The 14,984-nt window shown below is 51.1% G+C and overlaps 1 non-coding gene across 1 annotated transcript; it reads left to right on the top strand.

Moving 5' to 3' along the window:
* The first annotated feature begins 743 nt into the window (after positions 1-743).
* LOC129023748 (U6 spliceosomal RNA) lies at positions 744-845 on the top strand. Its single transcript, XR_008496896.1, has one exon. It is a non-coding gene; the product is annotated as a U6 spliceosomal RNA (small nuclear RNA).
* Positions 846-14,984: the final 14,139 nt, after the last annotated feature.

The raw sequence follows: 14,984 nt of genomic DNA on the forward strand, positions 1-14,984 counted from the left end.
AGCCTCCCAAGTAGCTGGGACTACAGGTGCATGCCACAACGCCTGGCTAATGTTTGTAGTTTTAATAGAGACGAGGTTTCACGATGTTGGCCAGGCTAGTCTCGAACTCCTGACCTCAGGTGATCTGCCTGCCTCAGCCTCCCAAAGTGCTGGGATTATAGGCGTGAGCCACTGCTTCTGGCTTTTTTGTATTTTCAGTAGAGACCGGGTTTCACCATGTTGGTCAGGTGGGTCTCAAACTCCTGACCTCAGATGATCACCCATCTCGGCCTCCCAAAGTGCTGGGATTACAGGCGTGAGCCACAGTGCCCGGCCTTCTTCGTTTTGTTTTTGGTTTTGGTTTTTTTGAGATGGAATCTCACTCTGTCGCCCAGGCTGGAGTGCAGTGGTACAATCTCAGCTCACTGCAACCTCCACCTCCTGGGTTCAAGAGATTTTCCTGCCTCAGCCTCCTGAGTAGCTGGGACTCCAGGCACCATTTCTCCTGCCTCAGCCTCCTGAGTAGCTGGGACTACAGGCACCCACCACCACACCTTGCTAATTTTTGTTATTTTTTTTAGTAGAGATGGTGTTTTGCCATGTTGGCCAGGCTAGTCTCAAACTCCTGACCTCAGGTGATCTGCCTGCCTCAGCCTCCCATAGTGCTGGTATTACAGGTGTGAGCCACTGTACCCAGCCAGCATGACCTTATTTGGAAGAAAGTCTTAATGGTTGTAAGTTAAAGATCTCAAAATTAGATCATTGTGCTTGCTTTAGCAGCACATGTACCAAAATTGGAATGATGCAGTTTAGCATGGCCCCTGTGCAAGGATGACATGCAGATTTGTGAAGTGTTCCCATGTCTTAAAAATACATTTTTTCAAATGAGATCATTCTGGATTATCCAGGTAGGCACTAAATCCAATGACAAGTGTAATGAGAGACACTGAGGAAAGAGACAGGGAGGAAGAGAAGGCCACGTGAAGACAGGCTGATTGGAGTTAGGCACAAGCTAAAGAATGTGCGGGGCCACTGGGAGCTCAAAGAGGCAGGGACGGATTCTCCCCTGGAGCCTTTGGTTTTGGACTTGTGGCTTCCGGAACCGTAAGAGGAGAAATCTCTGTTGTTTAAGTCCCAAGTCTGTGATAGAGCAGCCCCAGGCAGGAATTGAATGCAGTGCCTGCTGTGTATCAAGCCATTGGAGGATTCATGGACAGAAAGCTGGGTCCTTTTCTATGAGCAAACCAGCCAGGCACTGATAGGCAAGGGGGAAGTTGGGAAGTGGGAAAAGACCGAATTCCTGTCCTCAGACTCAAATTCTAATGGTTGAAGACAGGTGGTAAGCCATATTTAGTGTGTTGGATGGTGGTATGTGTTGTAGAGAAAAATCGAAGGCAGGAGTTTCCATTGTGAATAGGATAGTCAGGGACCACGCTCATTGGTGTCATTTGAGCAGAGACCTGAAGACATTAGGAGGGGGATGGTGCAAGTATCTGAGGCAAGAGCTCTCCAGGAAAAAACCTGCAAGTACAAAGGTCCTGAGGCCAGAGCATGTTTTATATGTGGAGCAAATGGAGCAAGAAGGCCAGCTGGAGCAGAAGGTAGCAAGGAGGAAGAGGCCAGATCCTGGAATGAGGCTCCAGGTTGTATGTAAGGCCTTGTAGATGACTGGAAGGACCAACTTTGAATCTCAGTGAGGTAGGAAGCCATCCTTCACCAGAGAGGTTACAGAACTTGTCCAAGTTCCCCGAGCTAAAGGATGGAGCCAGGATTTTATTTATTTTTTGAGACAAGAGTCTCGCTCTATTACCCAGACTGGAGTGCAGTGGCACAAGCTTGGCTCACTGCAATGCAACCTCTGCCTCCTGGGCTCAAGCCATCCTCCTGTCTCAGCCTCCAAATTAACTGGTTAACTGGGACCACAGGCGTACACCACCATGCCAAGCTAATTTTTTATAGTTTTGTTTGTATAGATGGTGTTTTGCCATGTTGCCCAGACTGCTCTTGAACTGAGCTTAAGCAGTCCACCCACCTTGGCCTCCCGAAATGCTGGGATTACAGGCATGAGCCACTGTGTCCGGCCCCAAAGGAATTTTTAAAAAGCAGCCTCTAGTTATAAGTCCAAACATTTATAGAGCTCTTGGTAGCTTTCCAAGCCGTCCTTCATCTGTTGGCCTTCTTGGAACCGAATGAGTGGCCCAGTGCCAGCCAGGGCTCCTTACCCCCCACTCCCTGGCTACCACATGTGGTTCCTTGGTACAGGGTACAGGGAGGTTGCTGTGCGTTGATTCCTCCTAAAGAATGTCTCATGCTTTGTCCACTATGCCCTGACATTTGGCGATGGTGGCTTGCAGGAACTCCAGCTCAACTGGGCAGCCCCCTGGGTTAACGTGTTTTGAATTCAATGCCAGAGTTTCATCGTTCATGTCATAGTTCTCTATCATTACAATTATGCCAGGTCCAAGTGTGTTGTCTGACACGGCTCTTGGCACTCTTTTTGCTGTGAGGCCATTGCAGGAGCTCTGGGTCACACAGACCCAGTGTGTATGAGTGCCTGGCTTGGGGCCATCTCCCAGCAGCTTGGTCCAGGCTCGGCAGCCGGGCCAGGCAGCCAGCAACCCCTGTGAGGGGGCAGGCACAGCTGGACGCTGCCTGGCACCACTCGCGGAATGCACAGCATTCATCAGCTGTGGCCAGCTCAGGATTTTTATTCCATCAGAGCAGAATAACCAGGTTCTTGATCCCCCCCATGCTAAGGAGAGCAAGGGCTTTGTTATCGGGGAATGGGGAGCTCTGGGTGGTACCAGTTTCCAGAAGTTTCTCCACCAGCAAGAGAAGGGGGCAGGGCAAAGTGTGTGGGCTTGGACTTCCTTGGACCTTGGTCTGCGTCCTGACTGCCACATACCAGCTGAGCCAAGTTACATAGTTTTCAATGCCTCAGCTTTCTCATCTCTAAAATGGGGTTAGCGCCTGCCTCAGAATTGTTCTGTGCACCAAATTATGTAAAGTTCTTAGCAAAGCACCTGGCAGTAGTGTGTGATAAGGGGAGGGAGGCCATTATTAGCTGGCCATGACCTTGGCCTCCAGAGATGTAGAGCTATAGATGACAGGCAGGTCATGTGTGGAACAGCCCGGCTACTTCCTGGTGGAGCTGGGACTGGAAACCTCCAGACTCCCCCCTGGGGCTCTCTTAACTGCTCCAAGGACCAAAGAGAAGGCCTGTGTAGACAGTGTGGAGGCCCATTCACAGAGGCCAAGGCACTTATGCAGAGCAGCCAGCCACGGAGGAGCTGGGCCCACGCACAGTGGCGGCAGCAGGCATGAGAGGAGAATTGGAGAGATTGGGAGGTTGCAGAGGACAGGACTTGGATGTGGCAGCTGAGTGGATGTGGAGGCTGTAGGGAAGCGAGATGCCCAGTTCTCGGGCTGTCTGAGATGGGGGTTGGTGGCTGGAGCAGGTTTGGGACTGGAGGAGGTAAGTGCAAGTGGGTAAGGAACAGGAGTTTGAGGAACCTGTGGGACATCCAGGTGGAGGTGCCCAGGGCCTAACAATTTGGGCAGAGGCAATGAACAGTTGGGGCTGGAACCCTAGTCTCTAGGCCCCTAGGCTAGAGCTGGTTCCTCCTCAGACAAGCCCCTGGTGGGCTTGGCATACTTATTCTTTTTTTTTTTTTTGAGACGGAGTTTTGCTCTTGTTGCCCAGGCTGGAGTACAATAACATGATCTCAGCTCACTGCAACGTCCACCTCCCGGGTTCAAGCGATTCTCCTGTCTCAGCCTCCTGAGTAGCTGGGATTACAGGTGCCTGCCACCATGCCTGGCTAATTTTTGTATTTTTAGTAGAGACGGGGTTTTGCCATGTTGGCCAGGCTGGTCTTGAACTCCTGACCTCAGGTGATCTGCCTGCCTTGGCCTCCTGAAGTGCTGGGATTACAGGCATGAGCCACTGCGCCGGGCCTGGGCTTGGCACACTTCTTTCCACACAGTCCCCCTCTCTGCATCCTTCTCCTACACTGGATTGTGAGCCCAAGATGGGGGCGTGGGGCGCTTTTCCTCCTATGATGGCCTTGACCATAGGTGGCTCCTGATGGCTTCATCTTCTAAATGAGGCAGTGGGACCAGCCGCTGTCTGGGGGCTGCAGTCCTGCATTCTAGAATTCTGGGTGACATCCTAAGGATCTAAATGGATCTAATAGGAGGAAAGAGGCAGCACTTGGGAGCAATGACCCTTTCGGTAAAGCGATTCTGTTGAATGAATGGTGAATGCAAGAGGAAGTATGTGAATAAGGATTGAATGCAACAATATCAGTATAGGAATAAGGCTGGAGTGTGCCTTAAATCCTGTCTGGAATGTAGCAGCACAGATAGATGAATTGATGAATGGATGTGCTCTCCAGCCCAGCCTTTAGCCAGGGAAAGCCGTGGCTGTGCCCACGCTGGCTCTTGCTAACAGTGGCCTCCCGTCCCCACCCCCAGCCTGCCCTGCAGACTGGATATAGGCTGGAGTGGCTGTGGCCTGGGTCAGGCGCCGGCCTCCAGTGTGGGGGAAGGGCATCAAGAAGAAGCTGAGAGGGAGGCAAGGGAAAGGTCCAAAGCCTGATCAGCAAGTTCCTGAGATTTTCCCGAAGGAGAGGGCTAGGGGAAGCAGCAACTTGTCTTGGTTCCTGTGGCTCCACATTCCTGTCAAGCCTGCAGCTGAAAAACCTGGCTTTTCTTTATTTCTGGCCCCACCCTGCCCCTATCCAGCCACGTGATTAAGATCAAGTTATCTCCTTCACGCCCTGACTCCCAGCCCTACTTTCTTCCCTGGGGCCAGTGGATCCTGAGAGGGTGGACTTCACTCTCTAGTCATGGTTGGGAAGTGGAAGGGAGTCTAGGTTCAAACCCTGACGCTGCCCCTTGAAACTGGAAAATTCCAGGCACTTGGCTTAGCTTCTCTGAGCCTCTGCTTTGTCATCGTCAAATGAGGAGAGTAATTCTCCCCTACCTGGGTCTTTCTAAGTGTCAGCATAGGCCCAGCACGGTGGCTCATGCCTGTAATCCCAACACCTTGGGAGGCTGAGGTGGGAGGATTGCTTAGGCCTAGGAGTTTGAGACCAGCCTGGACAAGATAACGAGACCCTGTCTCTACAAAAATAAAAATTAAAAAACGAGGGCTGGGCGCAGTAGCTCACGCCTGTAATCCCAGCACTTTGGGAGGCCGAGGCAGGCAGATCACGAGGTCAGGAGATCGAGACCGTCCTGGCTAACACGGTGAAACCCCGTCTCTACTAAAAATACAAAAAAATTAGCCAGGCGTGGTGGCGGGCGCCTGTGGTCCCAGCTACTAGGGAGGTTGAGGCAGGAGAATGGTGTGAACCTGGGAGGCAGAACTTACAGTGAGCCGAGATCGTGCCACTGCACTCCAGCCTGGGCGACAGAGCGAGACTCTGTCTTAAAAAAATAAATTAATTAAATTAAATTAAAAAATTAGCCAGGCGTGGTGGTGCGTGCCTGTAGTCCTAGCCACTTGGGAGTCTAAGACGGGAGGATTGCTTGAGCCGAGTTCAAAGTCACAGTGAGCTCTGATCACACCACTGTACTCCAGCCTGAGTGACAGAGCAAGACCCTGTCCCTAAATAATACATAAATCCGAGCATATTGAACTCAGGTATGATATAGGTGTTTGGGATGACTCATATCCATCCCGGGTGTATTGTATCACCTGGGAATAAGTAGCGCCCTGTCTAACCCCTGCTCTATTTAGAGGAAAGAGCAGCTCACTCCCAGAATTTCAACACAAGCCTCACTTTCTGTTTCTAACAGGAAGAGCTGCCTGGCTCACAACACCATATACATATGACCTCAGGTAGCTGGGAGACAAACAGGCCTCTTCCGGTGTCTGACAGCCCCGTCCTTGCCACTCGGGCCTCAGAGGAGAGGCGACCTTCCTGTGTCAGGAAGGTTCAGAAACCGTTTCCCACTCTGCCTGCCTTTGCCCTGCAGAGCAGGCCAGATTGATACCGAGGGGGTAGTAGGGAGGGCTCTAGCTCCCCCACCCCAAATAATCTGGCACCCCCTAAACCTACAGCCAAATCATAAGCAGTGGGCTTAACCTACAGCCAAATCATAAACAATGGGCTTGCTATGCAGACCAAATTCTAAGTCAAGTAAAAAGTCAGGACTCAGCCTAGCTGTTTTGTTGTTGTTGTTGTTGTTGTTGTTGTTTTGCCCAGGCTGGAGTGAAGTGGTGCAATCTCGGCTCACTGCAACCTCTGTCCCCCGGATTCAAGCAATTCAGCCTCCCGAATAGCTAGCTGGGATTATAGGCTCTAGTCTCCTTGCCTTTCTTCCTGCCAAATTTCTGCCCCTGAGCTCCTCCTACAGAGTGACAGGAGCCCAACTATTAGGGCCTTGAATACTACATTAGCACCCAAACATCAATCCTGCTGGTGTGCTGGAAAAATCCCAGCACCAATAATTATTGAAGTTGAAGGGGAGATGGGAAGTTGCTAGACAGCAAAGGTTGGAGGCCTTGGGAGCTTTCTCTCCAGAAATGGCCTTTGGTATCGTGGATCAAGCCCTCAGTGCAGCCAGGGCCTCCAGAGGCTGTGGAGCTGGGGCTCCCAGCGGGGCTCTTGCTCACCAAACTCACAGGAAGATAACGAATGAATTTACAGTGAAAACCAGGCATACAGTGGTAAACTGGACACAATGCCTGCCTCCATACACCAGAAGAAAGTTCTCTGTGAAGTCAGAAAGAGCTAGGCTGAGGCCAGAGCTAGGCTCACACCTGTAATCCTAGCACTTTGGGAGGCTGAGGCGGGTGGATCACCTGAGATCAGGAGTTCTAGGCCAGCCTGGCCAACATGGCAAAACCCCGTCTCTACTAAAAATACAAAAATTAGCGGTGTGGTGGTGGGCGCCTATAATCCCAGCTAGCTACTCAGGAGGCTGAATCGCTTGAATCCGGGGGGCGGAGGTTGCAGTGAGCCGAGATCACACCACTTCACTCCAGCCTGGGCAAAAAAAAAAAAAATAGGCTGAGTCCTGACTGCACTTTTTGTTGTTGTTGTTGTTAGCTATGTTCATATTATATTCATTTTATTTTACTTTTATTTTTATTTTTCAAGTGTGACTGCAAGTTTTGACAGCTATGTGGCTTTGAACATGCTTGTTGAACCCTCAGAGCCTTGTCCTCATCAGTAAGTGGGGATAATGGGATAGCTCCTAGCTCAGAGTTGTGAGGATTCAATATGGTAATGTACCTTAACAACAAAAACAACACACAAACACACACACATGATGTCTAGAGTGTGGTTAGTGCTCATAAAGTTACATAACTGTATTATTAATGATGTCACAATCCAATGAAGAGAGACAGGTATGCACAAATACATGCCATACAATGTGAGCAACAGTTCAAATGCCACCTCCTACGTGCAGCCCTCTGGGCTGTCTCTCAGTCCCTGGCAGGAGGTGAGATGCTCCTTCTGGAAGCCCTATAGCATTCGGCCCCTCTCTCCATCACATCCATACCCTTGTCTTTCTGTGACTATTCATTGTGATTGTTTATAGAGCTTCTTCTACACTGGTCTGCCAGTAGTAGACATGTGGAAATTCCTCTGTAAATTAGCAAGCACATCCCCTCTAGGTCCCCTCTAAGGGTGGGATTCTGTGAGAAGATCTGAAGTTGTGGCTTCTGTCTAGGCCTATCAGGGAAGGCTTCTGGGAGGGGATGATGTCTGAGCTAGGTCATAAAGCCTGTGGACAATTTGGAACAGCAGCAGTAGCCATTTCAAGAGCAGTCAAAAGGGGAGAGAGCCTGGCAGGCTGAGACCTCAGCAAGCAGCCAGAAGCATAGAGAGTGTGGGGCAGCTGGATGGGGGGCCCTGCTCCCCTCCTAAGAGTCTCTACAACCCTGAGCAAACACCTCTGCTCTCTGGGCTCCAGTCTCTCCTCTCAGTGTACTGAGAGGGCTTTGCTAGATAAGGGTCCCTGCCAGTTTGGATATTTCAGTGGCTTCTTTGACCTACCCCCTCGTGGAGCCCCAGACAAGTGTGAGGGTTTCCCAGCTCAGACAGCACCCGCCCAGTGAGAGCCAGCACATGTCCTCTCTGTTCTGGAGGGTTTAGTTGGAGGATAGTTCAGTTTTGGGGTAGGGAGGCAAGACCACTTGCCCAGTCCCAGGTATATTTTCCAGAATGTGTATCTGCTGGGGCAGGATGGTCTATGAACAAAGGCTTGGAATAGCTGTCTGTCCTCTGGCATAGCTGGGATTCCAGAAGACCCAGGCCTCACCCAGGTGGGCAGGGGTGGGGCTCAGGGTACCGTCCTGGCATGTTCTAGGCATGCCTCTGGCCCAGCAAGGAGGGAACACGGTGAAGCAACTGCCACTCCAGAGACCAGCGCCTTCCACTGCCCCAGGCCCCAGCTCCAGAGGTCCCACAATGCTTCCATTGTCCACTGCTCTGCCTGGCTGCCCCCCAGGGAAGCAGCTCAGAGTCAAGAACCTGGGCAGGGCCCTGATTCCTGGGGCACAGACTGGGTAGAAGAGAGACGGGCAGAGTGGTCAGATTCACAGAAAATAGCCATGGAACTTGGAGAATTCCACCCTAAGAATCCTAGAATCGGCTGGGCGGGGTGGCTTATGCCTATAATCCCAACATTTTGGGAGGCCAAGGCATGTGGATCACGAGGTCAGGAGTTCAAGACCAGCCTGGCCAACATGGTGAAACCCCATCTCTACTAAAAATACAAAAATTAGCCGGACATAGTGATGGGTGCCTGTAATCCCAGCTACTTAGGAGGCTGAGGCAGGAGAATCACTTGAACCCGGGAGGTGGAGGTTGCTGTGAGCTGAGATACGCCATTGCACTCCAGCCTGGGTGACAGAGTGAGACTCTGTCTCAAAAAAAAAAAAACTCACAATATATTGTCATTAACAATAGTCACCATAGGCCGGGTGCGGTGGCTCACACCTGTAATACCAGCACTTTGGGAGGCCAAGGCGGATGGATCACGATGTTAGGAGATCGAGATCATCCTGGCTAACATGGTGAAACCCCGTCTCTACTAAAAATACAAAAAAATTAGCCAGGCAAAGCAGCGTGTGCCTGTAGTCCCAGCTGCTGGGGAGGTTGAGGCAGGAGAATGGCATGAACCCGGGAGGCGGAGCTTGCAGTGAGCCGAGATCGCACTACTGCACTCCAGCCTGGGTGACAGAGCAAGACTCCGTCTCAAACAAACAAACAAACAAACAACAGTCACCACACTGTGCAATAGATCCTTTGAACTTATTCCTCCTATCTAACTGAAATTTTGCACCCTTTGACCAACATCTCCCCAACCACTCCCCATACCCACCAGCCCCTGGTAACTACCATTCTACTAGCTCTTTCTTTCTTTTTTTCTTTTATTTTTTTCCTTTTTTTTGAGACAGGGTCTTACTCCATCGCCCGGGCTTGAGTACAGTGGTGCACTCACAGCTCACTGCAACCTCCACCTCCCTGGCTCAAGTGATCCTCCTGCCTCAGCCTCCCAAGTAGCTGGGATTACAGGCGTGAGCCACCACACCAGGCCTCTACTCTCTATTTCTATGAGATCAACCTTTTTAGATTCCACGAGTGAAAAAAATAACTTTTTTCTTTTTTGAGACGGAGTCTTAAAATGTTTCTCAGCACACTGGATCCAAAGTAAGGATGATGAGATTCCACATTGGGAAAACATTTAAACCTTGGCCTTTTTTTTTTCGAGATGGAGTTTCGCTCTTGTTGCCCAGGATGGAGTGCAATGGCGCATCTCAGCTCACTGCAACCTCCACCTCCCGGGTTCAAGCGATTCTCCTGCCTCAACCTCCTGAGTAGCTGGGATTACAGGCATTTGCAATCATGCCTGGCTAATTTTGCATTTTTAGTAGAGACAGGATTTCACCATGTTGGCCAGGCTGGTCTCAAACTCCTGACCTCAGGTGATCTGCCCACCTCGGCCTCCTAAACTGCTGGGATTACAGGTGTAAGCCACCGTGCCGGCCTGTTTTTGTTTGTTGTTGTTGTTGTTGTTGTTTTGTTTTTGAGATGGAGTTTCACTCTATCACCAAGGCTGGAGTGCGGTGGCACCATCTTGACTCACTGCAACGTCTCCCTTCTGAGTTCGAGCAATTCTCCTGCCTCAGCCTCCGGAGTAGCTGGGCTTACAGGCGCCCGCCACTACCCCTGGCTAATTTTTTTTTATTTTATTTTTTGAGACGGAGTCTTGTGCTGTCGCCCAGGCTGGAGCGCAGTGGCACAATCTTGGCGCACTGCAAGCTCCGCCTCCTGGGTTCACGCCATTCTCCTGTCTCAGCCTCCTGAGTAGCTGGGACTACAGGCGCCCGCCACCATGCCCGGCCAATTTTTTGTATTTGTTTTAGTAGAGACAGGGTTTCACCATGTTAGCCAGGATGGTCTCAATCTCCTGACCTCATGATCCGCCCGCCTCGGCCTCCCAAAGTGCTGGGATTACAGGCATGAGCCACCAAGCCTGGCCTAATTTTTGTATTTTTAGCAGAGATGGGGTTTCACCATGTTGGCCAGGCTGGTCTTGAACTCCTGACCTCAAATGATCCACCCGCCTCAGCCTCCCAAAGTGTGAGGATTACAGGCGTGAGCCACTGTGCCCGGCCAAGTTCTTGTTTTTAATCTTGCTTTTGTACCTCCCTCCTGCAAAGCCATCCTACAAAGCATGTTGGCTGGAAGAATGGTGCGTGGAAAAACACGACCGTCTGCCTCAAACTGTCAAGGGCTTCCTTTGGGTTCCCGTGGTTCCTCTGGTTTCCTTTTCCCCGCCTTTATTAGGCTACAGGCAGAATTGTTTATGGAACTGTTTCCTTCCCTGGCCTAGCCAGCCCTTCCCTGCCAGGATCCTGCCCCATGGCTGGACACCTGCAGCTGTTACCTGGGAAGAAATTAGAAAGGATTCAGCCAGATGTGGGGGCTTGTGCATGTAATTTCAGCATTTTGCGAGGCCAAAGCAGGTGGATTGCTTGAGTCCAGGAGTTCAAGCTCAGCCTGGGCAACATGGTGAGACTCCCGTCTCTACAAAAAATAAACAAAATTATCTGGGTGTGGTGGTGCATGCCTGTTAGTGCCAACTGCTCGGGAAGCTGAGGTGGGAGGATCGCTTGAGTCCAGGAGGTGGAGGCTGCAGTGAGCCGTGATTGTGCCAGTGCACTCCAGCCTGGGAGACAAAGTGAGACCCTGTCTCAAAAAAAGAGAGAAAGGATTCAAACTCTACCTATACTGACAGCTCTCACTGGTTTGCATTCAGTTTGCTTTCCTGGGAGTTAGGTGTTCTTCAGCCTAAATGATGTTACCATCTCAAAGAGGTGTTCCCTGGCTATGCTATCTGTCCCCATCATTCTCTGTCATAGCACCAGTCACCACCTGAGGTTCTCCTTGTTTTTTTTTTTTGTTGTTGTTGTTGTTATTTTTTATTTATTTATTTTTTGAGACAGGGTCTCACTCTGTTGCCCAGACTGGAGTACAATGGCACGATCTCGGCTCACTGCAACCTCCGCCTCGCAGGCTCAAGTGATTCTCCTGTCTCAGCCTCCTGAGTAGCTGGGATTACAGGCACACACCACGCCCAGCTAATTTTTGTATTTTTAGTAGAGATGGGGTTTCACCATGTTGACCAGGCTGGTTTCAAACTACTGACCTCAAATGATCTACCCGCCTCGGCCTCCCAAAGTGCTGGGATTACAGGCGTGAGCCACTGCGCCCGGCCTGTTTTTTGTTTTTTTTTGAGACAGAGTCTCACTTTGTTGCCCAGACTGGAGTGCAGTGGCACAGTGTCAGTTCCCTGCAACCTCTCCTCCCGGGTTCAAGAGATTCTCCTGCCTCAGCCTCCTGAGTAGCTGGGATTACAGGTGTGTGCCACCACACCTGGCTAATTTTTGTATTTTTAGTAAAGACGGATTTTCACCACATGGACCAGGCTGGTCTTGAATTCCTGACCTCAAGTGATCCACCTGCCTTGGCCTCCCGAAGTGCTGGGATTACAGGGGTGTACCACTGTGCCCGGCCTCCTTGTTGATTTGTTTACTTGTTTACAGCTCCTGGCCCCCAACAGGTGCTCAGTAAATATTGTTGAATCCATGCTTGACTATAAATGTGTGAACAAGGTGTGGAATGCTGTTTCACACCGACAACTGCGGCTACTTCTGAGGAGGGGACTAGAGTTGAAGGAGACAGTCAAACTGGAACTTTAGATTTATTTTTAAATTTTTGATAAGAATGATGTATTCAGGCTGGGCATGGTGGCTCATGCCTGTAATCCCAGCACTTTGGGAGGTTGAGGCGGGCGCATCACTTGACGTCAGGAGTTTGAGATCAGCCTGGCCAACATGGCGAAACTGTATCTCTACTAAAAATACAAAAATTAGCTGGGCTTGGTGGCCCGTGCCTATAATCCCAGCTACTAGGGAGGCTGAGGCAGGAGAATCACTTGAACCTGGGAGATGAAAGTTGCAGTGAACCGAGATTGTGCCACTGCACTCCAGCCTGGGCGACAGAGACTCGTCTCAAAAAAAGACAGGGTCTCCCTATATTGCCCAGGCTGGTTTAGTCTTGAACTCCTGGCCTTGGCCTCCCAAAGTGTTGGGATTACAGGCATGAGCCACCGTGCCTGGCCCCATTTCTTAACTGATAGTTAAAAATAAAACAAAACAGCACTGAATTAAGGGCCCAAGTCTCTCAATTCTAATCCTGAAATTATAGCATGATTTTGGGCAAGTGCCTTACTCACCTATCTTTGTGGCTTCTGATCTCACCTGTGAACACACAGACCCACCTTCCACCTGAACCCTGGATTTACAGTCTGCACAGCATTTTCTCATCCATTATCTCACCTCGTTACCCACAACCCTGGGACGCAGGCGAGGCAAAGATTATCATCCTCATTTTATAGGGTAGGAAATTGGGGTTCATGAGGGTGAGTTGTCTGGCCTGTGGTCACACAGCTGTGGTCGTACAGGTCCTTACTTCAAAACATTGTGAGCTGACTCAGATAATGAGCTTATGAAGCCCACAAATGGCTAATGGGGGTGACCAGGCTGTGCTGTGTAAGCTATTAGTACGACAACAGGATCAGATCTGGAGCTGTCTTCAGGGACCTAAAGGGAGCCCTTTAGGCTAGTGAGGACAGAGCTATAATCCCTCCTGGTTTCTTTTGTTTGTTTTTGGTTTTTTTGTTTTTTAAACGGAATCTCGCTCTGTTGCCCAGGCTGGAGTGCAGTGGTGCGATCTCAGCTCACTGCAACCTCCGCCTCCCGGGTTCAAGCCATTCTCCTGCTGGGATTACAGGCGTGTGCCACCACGTCCAGCTAATTTTTTGTATTTTTAGTAGAGACGGGGTTTCACCATGTTAGCCAGGCTGGTCTCGATCTCCTGACCTTGTGATCCGCCTGCCTTGGCCTCCCAAAGTGCTGGGATTACAGGCGTGAGCCAAAAAAACCCACCGTCTTTGAGATGGAGTCTCGCTCTGTCGCCCAGGCTGGAGTGCAGTGGCGTGATCTTGGCTCACTGCAACCTCTGCCTCCCAGGTTCAAGCGATTGTTCTGCCTCAGCCTCTCGAGTAGCTGGGACTATAGGCACGTGCCACCACTCCCGGCTAATTTTTTTATTTTTAGTAGACACGGGCTTTCACCATCTTGGCCAGGCTGGTCTTGAACTTCTGACCTCGTGATCCGCCCACCTTGGCCTCCCAAAGTGCTGGGATTACAGTGAGCCACCGCGCCCGGCCCAGTGTTTTGTATTTTTAGTACAGACGGGGTTTCACCACGTCGGCCAGGCTGTTCTCAAGCTCCTGACCTCAGGTGATCCACCTACCTCGGCCTCCCAAAATGCTGGGATTACAGGCATGAGCTATGGCGCCCAAACCCCCGCCCTAGGTTTTAATGAGAGTCCTGGGTGGTCTTTGAAGGCCTAGGTGGATGCTGGTGTCAGGATCCTGAACCCAAGTCCCCGATTTCATAAAAAGCACCCGGAATCCTGCTTTCCTGCCGCTGTTATCCTACAGGGGACAGGGCAGGAGTTGGCAGCCCAGGGCTGGTGAGAAGTCCAGAGGGCTAGCCAGGCACTCTGGCCACGCTCTTCCTAGGTGGCCTGAGAGTCCGTATACTGAGCCAAGATGGCGGCCTTCCAGCTGCAGGAGTGTTAGGCCAGCCCAGATTTGCAAGGTGGGTTCTCCAGGCCCTGGGCCAGTATTCTGGACTGGGACTCGGTGGACTTTAAAGAGGTAGAATTCCCTAAGTCGGCCTCTCTCCTTGATAATTTACCCAGAATGGCCCAGATGACAATCTGGGTACAAAATATTTCAGTCCATTTCATCATGTTTACCAAGTACCAGGTGTCAATAGAATTTACGAGTGATAACTAAAGGGTAAGGCACTTTACATCTTAATCCTCTCAGCCACCTTGTAAAGCAGGTATTATCCCCATTTTTAAGTCGTGGAAACTGAGGTCCAGGGAGGCACAAGATCGCATGACTAAGGGAGTGGGGAAAGCCAGGATTGGTGCTCAGGGGTGATGAAGATGACTAAGACCCTGTTCCTTCCCTTGGGAGAGAGCGACATACCCACTCCAGCTAACTATTGCATGGGTCAGGCTGACATCACCACCTCTGCAGCAGATGGAGGCTGATTCATCTGTGGGAGAGTCAGGAGGGGCCTCTGCGGAAGGGTCGGCTGGCTGGAAGGGTCAGCTGGCTGGAAGGGTCGGTTGGCTGGCGGGGGTCTTGAAGAGGGCAAAGATAGAGAATGAGCCTTGGGGAGGTTCCAGGGCCAGATGCGAACTGCCTGTATGCCTCCCAGGCAGGGGCCTCCTTGGCCTAGGTCCTTCCCATAGGAGCTCAAACCACCACCACACTAACCATGGCTGAGGGGACCCGGCAGGCCGCAGTGGGGAGGGACGAGATCCCTGAGCTTACACAGGGGCTGAGGGGAGCTCAGTGAATCACCAAGGGGACACCTGGACCGACGGTGGCAG

This window comes from Pongo pygmaeus, chromosome 23 (assembly GCF_028885625.2).
Source record: "Pongo pygmaeus isolate AG05252 chromosome 23, NHGRI_mPonPyg2-v2.0_pri, whole genome shotgun sequence".
Classification (NCBI taxonomy): domain Eukaryota; kingdom Metazoa; phylum Chordata; class Mammalia; order Primates; family Hominidae; genus Pongo; species Pongo pygmaeus.